At 36.2% G+C, this 17,769-nt stretch overlaps 1 long non-coding RNA gene across 4 annotated transcripts in view; it reads right to left on the bottom strand.

The window, feature by feature from the left end:
• Nucleotides 1-1,736: 1,736 nt before the first annotated feature.
• LOC138810084 (uncharacterized) overlaps nt 1,737-17,769 on the bottom strand; it is a 30,187-nt gene continuing 14,154 nt past the window's right edge. For 3 of the 4 annotated variants that reach the window (XR_011367019.1, XR_011367021.1, XR_011367022.1), the window contains 5 exons: nt 10,419-10,515; nt 4,747-4,861; nt 4,120-4,201; nt 2,500-2,631; nt 1,737-1,802 (listed from right to left, as the gene is read on the bottom strand). This is a non-coding gene — a long non-coding RNA (uncharacterized lncRNA). Of the gene's footprint in view, nt 1,803-2,499; nt 2,632-4,119; nt 4,202-4,746; nt 4,862-6,855; nt 7,011-10,418; nt 10,516-17,769 lie in introns of all 4 variants that reach the window. The other variant, XR_011367020.1, reaches the window with a different exon arrangement.

Genomic DNA, 17,769 nt, shown 5'->3' with positions numbered 1-17,769 from the left:
GATGCCCCTCAGTAGATGAATGGATCAAGAAAATGTGGTATATATATATATATATATATATATATATATATATATATATATACATAATGGAATTCTATGCCTCCATCAGAAAGATGGGGGCGGGGCGGGGACGATGGGAAGGGATGGGAAGGGGAAACAAAGGAGGACGTATCAATGCTTGATAAGAAGTGTACTCATTAGCTAGATCATGTAATTAGAATCCCTCCATACGGTATTTCCACAATAAAAAAATAATTGTAACATCTAAAACAGCATGAAGAATGTCACACAGTCTAGAATTCTGTCATCTCCTGTATGTACAAATAGAAAAAGAAAGAATTCACTTAGGGCTTTCTATGACTTAAAAGATTTGCTAAGTAAGCAAGCGGAACACAAGTGGCTCACACTTGTAATCCTAGTTATTCAGGAGGCTGAGAACTGAGGATCGCATTTCAAATCCAACTCCATCAGAAAAGTCCCTGTGAGTCTCTTATCTCCAACTAACCACTCAAAAACCATAAGTGGCGCTGTGGCTCAAGTGGTATAGCACTAGCCTTGAGCACAAAGAGATCCAGGGACAATGCCCAGGCCCCTGAGTTCAAGCCCCACAATAGACAAAAACAAAACAAAGATTTGCTAAGCAAGAGGAGGTGAGGGAAAAATTTAACAATGCTGTGGTTGAAAGGACAAACAACTTTAATCCAAATGTGGATGAGAAAGACATGGGTTTCTTAGTAATTGAGTAATAAGCAATTCTCAGAACTGGAAGAGCAACTCATAGATGAAGAACAGACAAGAGAAAAAAAACTTCAGGAGATAGAAAGATGGATTGTTGTTCTGAAACTCTACAATAAAATAAGATGTGGGAGTAGAAGACAGAAAACTTCATGATTCCACACCTCCCAGTGTACAAGTTGCTAACATGTGTATTTGTGTCTGTTTTTAACAATATTTTTTAAAGACCACCTTCTTTATTTCATTGTTCCTTATACAATATCATCCACTAAATAATACAAAGATTATACTCATTTATAGATAGAAAAGTAGTATTTTTTAAAATCAAGTGACTATTTCCAAACTCAGTATTATACAGAAGAATATTCCTTCAACCTCACATTTCTTTCTACATAGCTAAAAGTCATTGTCTTAGTTGGAGAATTACACAGAAGTGGAGCCAGACCTTCATTTCTCAGACATGTTAGAAGTTTAATTACTGCAGCGAATTTTGATGGCTTCATAGTTTAGCACTTTCTGGACTAGGTACAATGACTCCCAAGCACTCTTGCTGTTTTACTGTACTTATTTCTGTGTCATTACTTTTAAAAAGAATGAAAAATCTATTTGTAAATTAAATGCTTTCAGTAATGTTTAATAAGATATGCTTATTTGAAGGAAGCTATTCATTTTCTGGAATGTTGCATATCTTCCTAATATTTAAGAAGTTTGTGTAATAGGCCATTAACACGGTTATGTTGCTAGCTTTAAAATGGTCATTTGGTTAAATGCCCAAGAGTGGGATTTCTGGGTCACAGGGGAGCTCTAAGTTTAGTCTTTTGAGGATACTCCATAATATTTTCCAGAGTGGTTGAACAAGTTTACACTTTGACCAACAGTGTAGTAGCATTCCCTTTTGGCCACATTCCCACAAGCATGTGTTATTATTAGATTTCTTAATAACAGCCATTTTAACTGGGGTGAGGTAGAGACTCAATGTTGTATTGATTTGCATTTTTATGGGCAGAGATTTTGAACATTTCTTCATGTGTCGATTGGCCATTCTTATTTCCTCTTCAGAGAAGTCTCTACAATAACAAAAATATCAACATAAAAATTTTTAAAATACATAAATTGTATTTTTCAAAATATTTTAATTAAATTGCTTTTATTTAACAATAAATCCCAAATTCTTTCCCTTTCTCCCTTTTTTCCTGGTGAAAACATTCCATCTACAGCACTTGAGTTACTACTTGTATGCCTAAAGTTTTTCACTAGAATAACATGCATTACACATTCAGCCAAATTTCACAGACTTTATTGTTTCCTGCAAATAATTGGAATAGCTTAAATTGATAGATGGATTATGAATGTGCTGAAAAACTACAATTTCTAACAGAATAAGAGGTTGTACATATTTGTAGAACCGATACCATTTTAGTTATTAGATCAAGGTACAAAGTGTATGTAGTCAAGACATTATATCATGATCTTATCAGGACTTCCTTACATATTACATGTACTTCATTAATTGTCTATCTTTATGAGCTCTCCAAGCTTTCTGCATATGGTTACTGTAATAAACATTTTTTCTGTTCTAAACCTAGTGGTTTACTCATCACTATTATTCTATTTCACTAGTTTTGACAACATTACAGAAAATATCAATGGACTTTACTGTATTTGAATATATCTCCCTAAGCTCAGATGTACTCATTCGTCTTTCTCTTTCTTTCTCTCATTTTGTCCTTACCTTTCTCTTTCACATACGATAAATACACTCACATTCACATGTACACACTTAATATTTTCCTTTTTATTTCTGCCATGAAACATTGCAGACAGATCTTCACGAGATGCAGCCTCTCAGTCTGGAATTAGCTTGCTGAACCAGAGTCATACATGGTTTCGGGTATTCTGTAAAAGTATTACATCCTTGATTAAAAGAGAGTGTTGTTACAAGGAGATAATTGCTTAATCAACATAAATGGATTGTTCAAAATTCCAGAAGCAGGAATCTAAGATGAAGGTCTTAAAGTCTTCATTTCTTCACAGAGTGAAGGATCAATCTTTGGTATATACTGACTTTATAGAAACATCACCCTAATCTCTGCCTTCATCTTCACATGCCATTCTGAGTCTATGTCTGTTTCTTCATGTGGCATTCTGTTATTTGGGCACTAGTCAGTCTGGATTAGAGACCTACCCTACTCTACTATGACTCATCTTAATTACATCTGCAATGAACCTATTTTCATAGAAGGTCACAGTCTGATGGACTAGAGGCTATCACTCCAAGCACACATATTTTCAAGACACAAATCATTTATTATCTTTGAATATTAGAATTTATAGACATATAAATGGGTCTATACATTTCACTAAAATAAATCACTGTGATTGGCTAACATCTTTTTTGTAAATGTATATCTATGTGTTTTACTTCTTCTATTTGTGTTTGAAACTATTTCATCAAAGCTTACTGTGCCAGCTACTCAAGTTTTCCTTCAAACTTCCTGTTCCTTATTTGGTATACATTTGTTAACTCATAATTACATTTTCCAAAATCAGGTTGCATAATATCTTCATATTTTGAAGTTAAGATATGCACTCTATTTTTGCCTTTTTCAAACTTTTCATGGATTTTAAAAGCAAATATGAAATGACAAAAAGTTATATTGAAAGAAGTTATAAGAAATAATCTAATTTACAGTCCTTTACATCTCAATCTTATTTTTAATTACATAACCATAAATCATATCAAAATTCATTATTTTACATATCACCTTTTAGTATTAGCACAATCATAGCTATTAAAGTAGAGGCCCAGAGAAGGTTGATTTACATCCGTAACCCCCTCCAGAGATCAGCTCCTGCCATTATAAGTCAATCAGAAATCAAGTTAACCCTCTTGACATAATTGGAAGTTTCAAAGTGATCTGAAGAGCGCAATTTTCTGTTACATATGTCAAAGCTAGATGAGGAAAATACCAAGAGAGCAGAAAGGTCAAGGGCTAATCCACTCCAAAGTCATTAAAGATCAGATTTAAATTGCTTTGGAAACTTCAAGGTTTTCAAAGCCATCATCAAATTCCCCAGAGAAAAAGGTACCTCTGACATGACAGCTGCTTTCTAAGGGAAAGATTGTTCCTGTTTCTGTCCTGCTGAAGGGAATCTGCGATCATCCAGGTTTATTTTGTCATGCACATACTTGTTTGAAACAAAGCTACTTAAAAATGTAGGCAGACATTTATTGTGTCAGAGAAAGGGTTGGGATATTGGGTTGTTATTTTTTTGGCTTAAATAGGTTCATTCGTAATTGATTTTAAAACAGTGTATTTGTGAAAACAACATGTAGCAGTTTCTATAATGCCAGAATAGTAACTATTGAGAGAAAAAACTTACAGATTTATGCTGCATAAGTCAACAGTATGAAGATGTAAAATCTTCAAAGCAACTATCTTCAGAATTGAGGATACTCTACTACCTATTAATGAAACACTAGATAAGAAATTTTTTGTACTTAATTTTCCACTGTAAACTTATTTTATTAGAAAGCATTAAATAATAATGTAGTTTTTTGAAGAAATTAAGTATATTGTTTCACTTATTCTTTTATTGTTATTATAAGGATGACTTATAGAGGAGTTACCTTTACATAATTCAGATAAAGAATATATTACTTTTTAGACAATGTCTCTCCTTTCCTCCTTTTCTCCCAGTTTTTTCCTCCCGTCCTCACCCACAAGTTGTATAGTTCATTTTCAACATAGTGTAGCCTAGTTCTGGTATCCACTCTTCTGTACCCCCCTTACCCTCCCCAAAACAGATAAATGAACACATAAGACCAAAAGAAAAGAAAACAAAAACAACAAAGAAAAATGGCTTGTTTCCATTTCCTTTCATTTCCATTTCCTTTCAATAAATATTATTTTATATGATCAGATATACATAGGCATTGCCCCTTTGTGTTCATCCTTTGGTCTCATTGTGCATGAATCAATGTTTATAACATGTCATGGTATAACTTACCATGTCACAGTGTATTTTATATCCAGCTCCAACATAGGAGAGAAGATGTTTCATTTGTGTCTCTGAGCTTGGCATACCTCATTTCACATGATTTGTTCTAGGTCCATCCATTTCCCTGAAAATGATATAAAATTATTCTTTCTAATGGCTATGTAAAATTCCAGTGTGTATAAGTAACACTTTTTTTTATCTATTCATGCATTGTGGAGTAAATGATAATCACTGACACATATGTAGTGCTTCAACAATCAAATCAGTGCTTGAAAGACACATTCACAAATCCATACCTCCAAAATAAATGTTGTGTGTGTATACTTACCTACATACATACATATTTATGTAAATGTAACTATATATAGTTCCAACTATATGTATATTTTTAGTTACTATGTAATAAAATATGTATTTCAATTTTAAAAAGAAAAGATAGGGGAGCGGCTAATGGCAGGAATACTCAATACCCAGGCAGCTGAGATATAAGGTCACTAATTGAAGTCAGACAGGGCAGAGGAGTCTGTAAGACTCATCTATGATTACCCACCCCAAAACCAGAAGTGGAGCTGTGGCTCAAAATGGTAGAGTGCTTGCTTGAACACAAGAGCTCAGGAACAGCGCCCAGGCCCTGAATTCAAGCCCCTGGACCAGCACACACACACACACACACACACACACACACACACACACATACACACAATAAAGACATTATAATTAGCCCTGAATTCAAGCCCCTGGACCAGCACACACACACACACACACACACACACACACACACACACACACACACACACACACACACACACACACACACACACACACACAATAAAGACATTATAATTAATGTTTTTAGCCAGAAAGTATAAATCTATGAAACAACATCCAACTGAGAGAAATAAAAATGATAGCATTTCTTTTTTTTTAATTTTATTTTATTTTATTTGTGAACATACTGTACAGAGGAGTTACAATTACATGGGCAGGATAATGCGTACATTTCTTACCAAGCATTGCAACCTCTTCCTTTGTTTACCCTTCACATCCCCCCCTCCCGCCCCCGCACCGACGTTGTAAAGCTCGTTTTGGACATGACAACTTGTACTTCTCATTGTTGCAACAGGTCCACCTGTATCCTTAAACAACTGGTTTTTCCCCATCTCCTTCACAAGTTATACTGACATCAAATATAGTGAAAGCAGGGGTTATACTGTGGGGGAGGGACATACAAAGCAACAAAGAGATAAAAAATGATAGCATTTCTAAATTGCTTTTCACTCATTATGTGAACACATTGTAAAACGATAGATAACATCAAGTATCAGTGATTCAGTACATGTTCACATCGCCAACACTGCTGGTATAAATATGTATAGAACTTCCTGAAATAAGCAAGATACGGAAAATATATGTTATATACCTATTACAGAAGTACTGAGCTAGATCTATAAAAATAGACTGAAAGGGCTGGGAGGGTGGCTCAGTGGTAGAGAGTTTGCCTTGCATGCATGAGGCCCTCGGTTTGATTCCCCAGCACCACATAAGCAGAAAAAGCTGGAAGTGATGCTGTGGCTCACGTGGTAGAGTGCTAGCTTTGAGCTGAAGGGTGAGGGACAGCACTCAGGCCCAGAGTTCAAGCCCCACGACCAGCAAAAAAAAAAAAAAAAAAAAAATATATATATATATATATATATATATATATAGAGAGAGAGAGAGAGAGAGAGAGAGAGAGAGAGAGAGAGAGACTGAAAAAAATAAGTTACTGCAAAGCATTCTTTAGATGGGGAGACAAGCAAATTGCTGCTTTACTTGTATAATGAGAGGGCATGTGATAAAATTCAGGTTGGAGAGGGGAATATATAATATTGTATGCAGCTTATTGAAGCCCAGATTTATACTATGCAGGTACATTTTAAATGAATTTCAAGTCTGAAAGACTGAAACATCTGGACTGGCTTAACACTTCACATTGCTATCATACTGACACTTTGCTGAAGTGTTTAATGTTTAAGGAAAGAAGCAAAGGAAAGTTATTCACATGAGAATAATTCATTTTAACATTAAGTTCAAGTGCTAAAATAATCAGGGTGAAAAGTGCTTCCTAAAATTCAGTGGTACCATTGGGCTTCCATGGTTCATGTGTCTGTAATTGTAGCTACTCTTGAGGCTGAGATCTGAGAATCATGGTTAGAAGCCAGCCAAGACAAGGAAGTCTGTGAAACTCTTCTCTCTGATTAACCATGGAGTTGTGGCTCAAGTGGCACAGCATTAGCCTTGAGGAAAAAACAAACAACAAAACAAAAACCTCAGGAAGAGTACCCAGGCCCTAAGTTCAAGCCCTATGATTTGGCACACGTGCACATGTGCACTCGCACATACACATACACACACACACACACACACACACACACACACACACACACAACACAATATCAATGGTACTGATCATAGCCAGAACATTTTTTTTTATTTATTTATTTATTTTCACTCATATTTTCTGGCCAGAATCTAAGCTGTAAAGCATGGAAGAATATTAATACCTTTTGAACTTATCACACTACTCTTTATTTCCCTTCTCTTTATTTCTTGTGACCCCTGCCCATCATAGAAAAGATAATTCCTGGTCTTGGACTGTTAGAATAATCATATAACAACTAATTAGTCATTTGTGTCATTTCATCATATTTTGTGGTCCTATTAACATAAGACATTGTCCAATGTTTGTTTGATATGTAATTTTGTGGTTCTCGTATATGAAGTTATCCGGATTTTTTTCAGTATTCAGAGTGACTCAATAAGATACACCTATAAATAATCATAGTAACTATATGTACTATGGCTTTAAAGACATACATAATATTGTGGACTGCACTGTATCTGCACAAATTCATGTTAGAGCATTCATCCTCATAGTAATTGTATTTAGACAAAAGATAGTTTGGGAGGTAATTAAGAGTAAGTGAGGTCACAAGTGTTGACATCTAATACAGCATTACTTGTGATTTTATAAAGAGAGAGACATAAAACATGCATGTACACAGAAAAAAGGAGATGTGTATATATAATAAAACCATGGAAGCAGGGTGCCCGTGGCTTATGCCTGTAATCCGAGCTACTGAGGAGCCTGAGATCTGAGGATCAAGGTTCAATGCCAGCAGGGGCAGAAAAGTCCGTGAGACTCTTATCTCCAATAAACCAATAGAAAACCGGAAGTGGTGGTGTGGGGCAAGCGGTAGAGCGCTCCCCTTGAGCTGAAGAATGCAGGGATAGCGCCCAAGCCCAGAGTTCAAGCCCCACGACCAACCAAAAAACAACAAAAAAACAAAACAAAACAAAACAAAACACATGGATTTCTTCAAGCCCAGGAAAAAAGGACTCTAGAGAAATCAAACCTGGCCATATCATGATCTTATTATTAGAGCTTCCTTAACTGAGATAAATAATGCTTGCTATCTAATAATTCTATATATGTATGCATATACATAATGTATATATCTATGTATTTTGTATATAAATGTTACATGCTGATACTAACACATATTCTATATGTATGAAATAATATATACTAATACTACATATTTACACTTGTAAATTTTACAGATATATTTAAGAGATATTCTAGATACAAGTTTTCATGCATAGACACACATACACACACACAGAAGTGGGTAGGCTTCTATAATACAATATCACTTTGGTAAAATAAAAGGTACACTGCAGATACATTTAAATAAAAATTCTTACCTCACCTCCTGCACTTAGGAGCTAGATACACTAGTCCTAGAATTTGGTAATCAAATTGAAGGAAACCACCACATATAATTATGTTATTTATCTTTAATATCTTTCTTCAAGCTATTCCTCCACTCATATCTGGTGTGAAGGGAAAGAACATTTGCAACAAACGATCACAAATTTATGGTCCTAGAAAAGTTAAAATGTGTACCAAGAGGTCAACTCATTTAACAAGCTGTTCCTGGATCATGTTATATAACTAAGGATTAGATTATGATGATATAAAAGCATTTAACATGTCCCTAGCCCCCCAAAGAATGTGGAAACAGGATTAAGTGTATATGAATCAGCAACATTGATAAGGAATTATGTTATTTTGGAAAGATCTACTAGGAAATGTTCATTGAATATAGTTATAAAGAAAAAAATCAAGAGCTGGAAAGGTGGGTCAGTGATAAGAGTGCTTGCCTCGCATGCATGAGGCTCTGAGTTCAATTCCTCAGCACCACATAAATAGAAAAGGCTGGAATTGGCACTGCAGCTCAAGTGGTAGGGCACTAGTCTTGAGTTGAAAAGCTGATGTACAGCACCCGGGTCCAGAGTTCAAGCCCCATGACCAACCAAAAAACAAATCACATTGAAGGATAGGATTTGTGACAGAGATATATGACAGATCATTCTCCCCAAAGAAATAAATCTAGAAAATAATAAGTTTACTGTGACAGAACAAAGTTATAGAGAAAAAATGACACTGGAACAAGAAAATTATCATATATACATTTATATCTCTAGTTCCTGGTCAGAGGAATTAAAACCATTTGAAAGGTGGTAAAATTTGGTTCATTGAACTGCCCCATGTGTTAGGAAATGGAAAGACTTGGGGGAAAAAAAACATATTAAGTGAAGACAGCCAGACCCAAAGAAATATAGGTCCCATGGTTTCCCTCATTTGCAATAATTAGTATACTTCTAGGAAAATTTTATTAGATGAGCCTAAAAGCTCAAAAGTATGTACATATGACCATATATAAGTGAAATGAACTCTAAGATATAGACACAAAAGGTCTTTCTTTGTTGTTGTTGTTTTTAATGTACTATGTGATTATTTTTTTGTTTCCTTGGTATGGTTCTTCCCCCTATGGTATAACCCTTGTCACTGAACTTGATTTTGGTACCCTACATCTTGTATGTACATTTGTAAATTTGGGGAGGGGAAGGGGAATAACAAGAGGCTAAAACAAGGACACAGGATGACCCATTGCAACCAGGATTTCCATAGGACAATATATTGGAAATGAACTTTACAACTTTGGGAAGGGGTGGGGGTGGAGGAAGGGATAGTGGGAGAACAACAAGGAAAGGGGTAACAAATCTCTATAAGAAATGTACTCAAGCCGGGCGCTGGTGGCTCACGCCTGTAATCCTAGCTACTCAGGAGGCTGAGATCTGAGGATAGCGGTTCAAAGCCAGCCCGGGCAGGAGAGACCGTGAGCCTCCTATCTCCAATAAACCACCAGAAAACCGGAAGTGGCGCTGTAGCTCAAGTGGTAGAGCGCTTGCCTTGAGCTGAAGAGCTGAGAGACAGCGCCCAGGCCCCGAGTTCAAGCCCCACGACCGACAAAAAAAAAAAAAAAGACTAGCCCATGTACCATACCAAAGAGGAAATGAATCCCAGTTGTTTTCTATAGGGATAATGTGTGTTTAATCCACTTGTTTGAACTACAAACTCTTCATAAAATAATCATTAAATATGCTTTCTCTTTAAAAAAAAAAAAGGTTCATTGGTGGTTTAAAAAACTGTTGTTATTACCCTTCTGGTGCCAATGGCTCACAACTGTAATTGCAACTTCTTAGAAGACTGAGATCAGGAGGATGGCTGTTGATGTCAGCTGGGCAAAAAAATGTCATGAGACCCCTTTTCAACCCAAACAATATCTGGCACATACCTGTTTAGATGGCAAAATCACAGTTCTGGGCAAGTCCGGAAAGAAAAGTCAGTGAAATACTTTCTCAGAGGAAGATGGCATGGGCCTGTCATTCCAGCTACAGACGAAAACAAAAAATAAGAATTGTACTTCAGACACTCACAAGCAGAAAGCAAGGCTATCTATTTTCTCTGATTTATTGATTTATTTATTTACTTACTTACTTTTGTCAGTCATGGGGGTTAAACTCAAGGCCTGAGCACTATCCATGAGCAGTTCTGCTGAAGGCTAGATTCTAACACTTTGAGTGACAACGGCCACTTCCAGTTTTCCTCTCTTTTCTTTTTTTAAATTTTCTTCTTTTTTTTTAGCCTTGTTTCTTAATTTTATTTATTTATTTATTTATGTTCAAGGAATTGAACTCAGGACCTTATGAATGTTAGGCAAGCATTCAACCACTAAGCCACATTCCATGCTTCACTTCCAGTTTTCTGGTGATTAATTGGAAATAAAAGTCTCACCGACTTTCCTGCCCAAGCTGGCTTTGAACAATGATCCTCAGATCTCCCCTGAGTGGCTAGATTACAGGTGTGAACCACTAATTCTGAGTAAAGTTATAACTTAAAAGTAAAAATAATAAAAATCAGTACAAATCATCTTTTTTATGTCTGAATTGTAGTGCATTGTGTGTGTATGTGCACATAATTAATCCAACTGGACCCTTCCATGTCACAGAACCTTGGTAAACTGTTTAAATGTTATCTACTTTAATGCTGCCACCATTTTTGAGTTACATATTACTTAAGTAATTTTAAAAATAGGACACAATTAATCTTTCTATGCTTTACTTATATAATGGGAACTAATTAGCCCCTCTAGGCTCTTAGTTTTCTACAAAAGCAAAACCAAGCCATCTAGCTCAGGAAATAATTCTTGCACCTGTTGTTCTTTTCAATGACTGAAGGAGTCCTAATTCCTGATGTCCAATTAAGCACCAAGATTCTGCTGCCCCTAATGAGCCCACACTACCTACTTTTTGGCCATAACACACAGCCACACGCTGTGTAAAATTACTTGGGAAAACACTAGAATATCCTTTAAAAAATGGACATTATCAAATCCCTTGCACATCTAAGATTAGAATGTCACCAACACACACACACACACACACACACACACACACACACACACACACACACACACACACCTTGGGATGGGTTTATTTCAGGATGGAATTTAGAGAATAAAGCATTCATATTGAAAGAGAGGAAATGAGGAAAAGATGAAAGAAATTATCCTATTAAGCCAGGTGCTGGTGGGCCACAACCTGTAATCCTAGCTACTCAAGAGGATGAGATCTGAAGATGGGGGCTTGAAACCAGCCAAGGCAAGAAACTCCGTGAGATTATCATCTCCAATTAACTACCAGAAAACCAGAAGTGGTGCTGTGGCTCCACAATAGAGTCCTATCCTTGGTTGAAAGAGCTCAGGGACAACAGGCAAGTCCTGAGTTCAAGCCCCAACACCAAACAATAAAAAAAAAAAAATCCTGTCAGAATAACAACACAGAACAATAAATGCCTAATAGAAATTTCCAAAATTGCACCCATCAGAGCAAGAACTAAGTGACCATCATAAACATTCAATTCATACTCTAGTATGGTTATGCCAAAATACAGAGAGGGAAATGAAGTGTGCTGTTTTCTAAGTTCTTAACACTTAATAATTCAATAAAATAAGTAAAAAATACAAGGCAAAATAAGGTAAGGAGTGTCAAAGGGCCGAAGTTAAGTGCAGTGAGGTGTTGAAAGGAAGGCCAATGCCAAGAAAACCATAGCATACAAACTAGAACTGCAGAAATAACATAGAAAGAATCTTGTTAACCAAAGAGCAAACTAATTTTCCTTGGTGCAGGGGAAATTGTTCACAGGTAGGGATAGAGTGCTAGGGCACTAAACAGATGCCATGCCAATCTTGGGCAAATACAGTGGGATTGAAAGAGTTTTCTGCTTCTTAGCCTATTATTTATATCATCATTGAGCCTTTGCTCCAGAACAAAACTACAGGCTGATCCCACTAGAACAAGTCTAGAGGCTTTTAGAAGAAAACAAGGAAAGAGGAGTAAAGAAGAAACAGCAGGTACTGATGGAATCTTGAAAGGTAATATTTAGATTATCTCTGGAGTCAGATTCCAACAATGAGGTATTTTATGACCTTAATATATTAAGTAGCAGCACAAGGGTGCTGTGAGCTGTAAAAAAATGAATAAATAAATAACTGAAAGCAAACACATCACAGTCAAAAAGAGGTGGAAGAATGTCATGCTCTGCTGTTGTGTGAATACATTGCACCTCAGATCTAGAACTGCTCAGTGCTGAGTAAGAATTAAGTAACAACAGTAAACTGGTGCACGCTATTTTAATTTATAAACAGAACTTACATTTTATATTTTATTTTTATAAGGGCACTCTTAATCTTATTTCTCTCAAAGGGAGGACTCTACTGTTGAGCCACAGCACCATTTCTGGTTTTCTGGTGATTAATTGGAGATAGGAATCTCACAGATTTTTCTACCTTGGCTAGCTTCAAACCTTGATCCTCAGATCTCAGCCACTTGGGCAGCTAGGATTACTTTTAAAATTAAGTATTTATATCTTAAAAATATTATAACTTGTGAATGTATATTGTTCTCTTCTCTAGTCCATGCATTGGAGTTTGTCAAATATTTTTAAAGAAATAATGTAGGTGATGTATTCTTTATCTGACCTATGTAACTGTAACCTATGTACTCTACCTTTATAAAAAACAATTTAAATTTTTAAGTGAAATAGTAAAGAAATATATAAAAATGTAAAAAGAAAGTTTATTTGATAGATCTTAGCTATTCAACTATTATTTTTGAGTCAGTCTGACATTTAACAAACTTTAGAGATCATGAGATCTTTTAGCTATAAAATGTAAATAAAAGCAGCTCCCCTTTCTTTAAATAAAAAAATGTAGTCCCTTTGAACTACTAATCATATTAAGATTGATGTTCATTTTGTTTTTTGTTTTTTAAAGATGAAAGCCTGGTAACTGTAGGCATGTGACATGTCGACAGACTTTTCAGCACGCCTATTAATTTATGGCTATTCAGTGGCAACCAAAAAGTACTCAAGTGGCTAATGGTAGACGTCTCAATGATTTACTTGTAACATCTGCCATCCTATTACATAGGCTCTATTCAGAAGCCAGCTTCAGACACAATTGTGTTCCTTTGAGTTCTGTCTAGTGTGCTGGTAGTAATTGACACTGCCCCTCAGATTGGTATTAAAAGAGTTTGTCTCCAAAGAGAATAAATTAATTTTTCAGAGTCAGATAGTTATCCAGGTACCTAATAGAAAAGAGGGAGATGAATGACTTGGGAAAGAAATTTCCAAAAATAACTGCAAGAATACTTACCTTTAGAAATCATAACATATTCTAGGGTACTTTTATTTTCTTAAGAGAGTAATCTTCCAGAATAAGTACCTTTCAGTATGGCCCACCAATTGTGATATTTGTGTGTGTGTGTGTGTGTGCGTGTGTATGTGAAAGAGATGATTTGTAAGGAATTGAATGAATTATTTCTTGCTTATGATCTTCAGAAAAAATATAGGTAAGCATATGTTTTGGTCTAAACTCAGTGAGCTAATTGCAGTACAAAAGTTAATAAATGAAAAAAAAACAGATTATCACCTATCAAAAGGGTTAAAAATAATACAGGCATAATTTTAAAATAAACATGTTTTCTACAAGAAAACTTAGTTCCCAATACACTGATGATAAAAGGAAATATAATAGGAAGGGCTTGGAAACAGCTCTACAGTAGATTCAATTTTCTCTGAAAGTTGTGTGAGTACAGACAAATATAATAAAGAAAAATAAATGCTAGATAGACATAGCATAGTAAAACTACAAGCATGTTTAGAGCTACTATAGAAGAAACAATGCTTTGCCTATTTTGCATGGTTATAGCCAACCATTTAGCACAGAATTAAACTTGTTAAATAAGTGACACCTAAAAATTTTATCTAGAAATCCTCCCTTTATTTTATCCTCCCAAGATATGATTAGGCTAACAAAATTGCTCTATTCATAATATATTAGAAAAAGAGATAAAAAGGAAGATATATCTTATTTTTCCTAAAATAAAAACAAAGAACCACAACAACAGTGACAAAGAAAACAAAAACAAAGCAGCAAGGTCAGCTTCACCAACTGCAGAACCTGGATTTGTTATCCTAGCTGGGCAGTTTGTCCTCAAGCTCCCTCTTCTGTACAACTAATACATGTTTCTCATTACTAATGACTACTGACTAAATATATGCTAGTGCCTGGCATATAACTGGTGTTATATATGTAACTGTTTACTCTTAAAGGAGCACTTAACACCATGCATGCATATCATCCTATCACTCCTACCCAGTGTCTTTTACGTGTCCTTCCACTATCTCTTTCACTTTCCTCTAGTGTCCCACCATAATTTTTCCTCTGTCTTTGCCAGGCCTGAACTTCATTTTTATTTATATTTATATTTTATTATTATTATTAATCTTTAAGTAGTTGTACACAGAATGCCACTTAACAACACAGCTTATGAATACAGTTTATCTTGATCAATTCACCCTTTTCAGTGTTTGCCTGTGCAGCCAGGCTATGAGACCAATTTCCTATTCAGAGCAACACAGCTTCATCTCAGCTTCTCCAAGCCTGTATCCCTTGATCTTTACTCACTAGTCTGGCTAAGACTCAGAGTGCATCACTGTAAACAATGAATTTGTTTCTTCTTGGTGAGCAAAAGATTTTCATGCAAGCCAATATTCCAAAAAGTGCAGAAGAAATTGTAAGTACCATTTTTAAAATAAACATATTTGTGTGATATATTTTTTTCATAAATTCATAACAATATGTGAATACACTAACACGTTTATTTTCTATGCTAATATAAGGTAAGATTTTTTAAATGGTCACATTTATTTGCTTAGGCTTATTAGCATATAAAATGATTATTATAGTCTTCGGATATGTGTCATGTCCAGGTACCTATTGGTAAAAATAGCTGAACTTTAGTCTAGATTTTACAAAAGCTGGAAGATTATGTTACTAAGGAAGTATTGTTTGGGAGTTTTTTAATCTAGACAAAGAGATACTAAAAACTCAAAAATTATAAATAGTTATTCTTACATGAATATTCAGTGCTTCTCAACTCAGGAAATAGTGCAAAAGTCAGTAGACTTACCCAGAAGACTGCAAAGACAATAGTCTACTGTATAGATAGTGTAAGAGTAACTTTTTTCACTTTTCCCTTCATCCTCTAATTTGCCTGTGTTTGTCTTAACTTGAATTGGATCCGAAAACTAACATCAGAAAAATCTTTGGTCGTGCTCCATCCCTGCTCACAGTCATTCTCAGTTCAATGATTTATAAATTTTCATACGCTGCGTTTATTTTAATCTGATATTTACATGTACATATACAGATCTGAGATTGTCTGCTTTCAGAAAATCTAAAAATGTGTCTGGGCTACACAAGGTATCAAGTTGGCAGAGAAAACTAACCATCGGAGTTGCCAGATACAGCAACATTCCTCAAAAAAGTGGTCACGGTGTCCCCTTGGACAAGTTTGTGACGTGGAATATGAGCTCTCTTCTGAACTTCTACTACCCTACGGGAAGACTGTTCCTAAACAGAGATGTGGACAAAGGATGGTGGAGGTGGGAGAAGTCTGTCTTTTGCTCGGATCGCCTACCATCCAGCCTTCATGGTATTTCCGTGATTGGAGACTAAACATGGGTGAGATCAAAGGAAAAAGGAAAACACGCAGCGTTTTTCACTGAGCTCACCGAGTCAAACGTGTTGTGTAAGATGATGGCGCAATTCTAGTGTGCTGTGGAAGGAAGGAATAGGGCATCAGCACTTCTGAAATGATGGCCTCAGGGCCTACCCGCAGAGTATGGGCAACTGCGAACTCATCACAGGTAGCAGGCAGATGGAGTGGAAACTGTCAGATTCTGCACTGTTCATGGACATAAAAGCAAGTGGAAGAAATAGAAGGGAAATAAGGAGGAAACACACGCTCGCACACACACACGGGGGAGGGAGGAGGAGGGAGGAGGAGAGAGGAGAAAAAGAAGGAGCAGGAGGAAGAGAAAGAAGAAGAAGAAGAAGAAGAAGAAGAAGAAGAAGAAGAAGAAGAAGAAGAAGAAGAAGAAGAAGAAGAAGAAGAAGAAGAAGAAGAAGAAGAAGAAGAAGAAGAAGAAGAAGAAGAAGAAGAAGAAGAAGAAGAAGAAGAAAAGAAGAAGAAGAAGGAGCAGGAGGAGAGAGAAAAGAAGAGAAGAAGAAGAAGAAGAGAAGAAGAAGAAGAAGAAGAAGAAGAAGAAGAAGAAGAAGAAGAAGAAGAAGAAGAAGAAGAAGAAGAAGAAGGAAGAAGGAGAAGAAGAAGGAGAAGGAGAAAGAAGAAGGAGAAGAGAGAAGAAGAGAAGGAGAAGAAGAAGAGAAGAAGAGAGAAGAAGAAAGAAAGAAGAAGAAGAAGAAGAAGAAGAAGAAGAAGAAGAAGAAGAAGAAGAAGAAGAAGAAGAAGAAGAAGAAGAAGAAGAAGAAGAGAGGAAGAAGAGGAAGAAGAAGAAGAAGAGAAGAAGAAGAAGAAGAAGAGAGAAGAAGAGGAAGAAGAAGAAGAGAAGAAGAAGAAGAGAGAAGAAGAGAAGAAGAAGAAGAGAAGAAGGAAGAAGAAGAAGAAGGAAGAGAAGAAGAAGGAAGGAGAAGAAGGAGGAGAGAAGGAGAGAGGAAGAGAGGAGGAGAGGAGAGGGAGAGAGAGGGAGGAGGAGAGGGAGGAGGAGAAGGAGGAGGAGAAGGAGGAGAGAAGGAGAGAGAAGAGGGAGAGAAGGAGGAGAGAAGGAGGAGGAGAAGGAGGAGGAGAAGGAGGAGAAGAAGAAGGAGAAGAAGAAGGAGAAGAAGAAGGAGGAAGAGAGGAGAAGAGAGAGGAGAAGAAGAAGGAGAAGAAGAAGGAGAAGAAGAAGGAGAAGAAGAAGAGAGAAGAAGGAGAAGAAGAAGAGAAGAAGAAGGAGAAGAAGGAAGAGAAGAAGGAGAAGAAGAAGGAGAAGGAGAAGAAGAAGAAGAAGAAAGGAAGGAGAAGGAGAGGAGAGAGAAGTAGAAGGAGAAGAAGAGAAGGAGAAGAAGAAGAGAAGGAGAAGAAGAAGTAGAGAGGAGAGGGAGGAGAGAGGAGGAGAAGATAGAAGAAGGAAGAAGAGAGAGAGAGAAGAAGAAGAGAGAAGAAGAGAAGATAGAAGATTAAGAATGAAAGAAGAAAGAGGAAGAAGAGGACGAATTGAGAGAAGAGAAAAGAAACGAAGAA

The sequence above is a fragment of the Dipodomys merriami genome, unplaced genomic scaffold (genome assembly GCF_024711535.1).
Source record: "Dipodomys merriami isolate MVZ:Mamm:240054 unplaced genomic scaffold, mDipMer1.0.p SCAF_5, whole genome shotgun sequence".
Taxonomy (NCBI): Eukaryota; Metazoa; Chordata; class Mammalia; order Rodentia; family Heteromyidae; genus Dipodomys; species Dipodomys merriami.
This window is presented reverse-complemented; position numbering and strand designations above follow the sequence as displayed.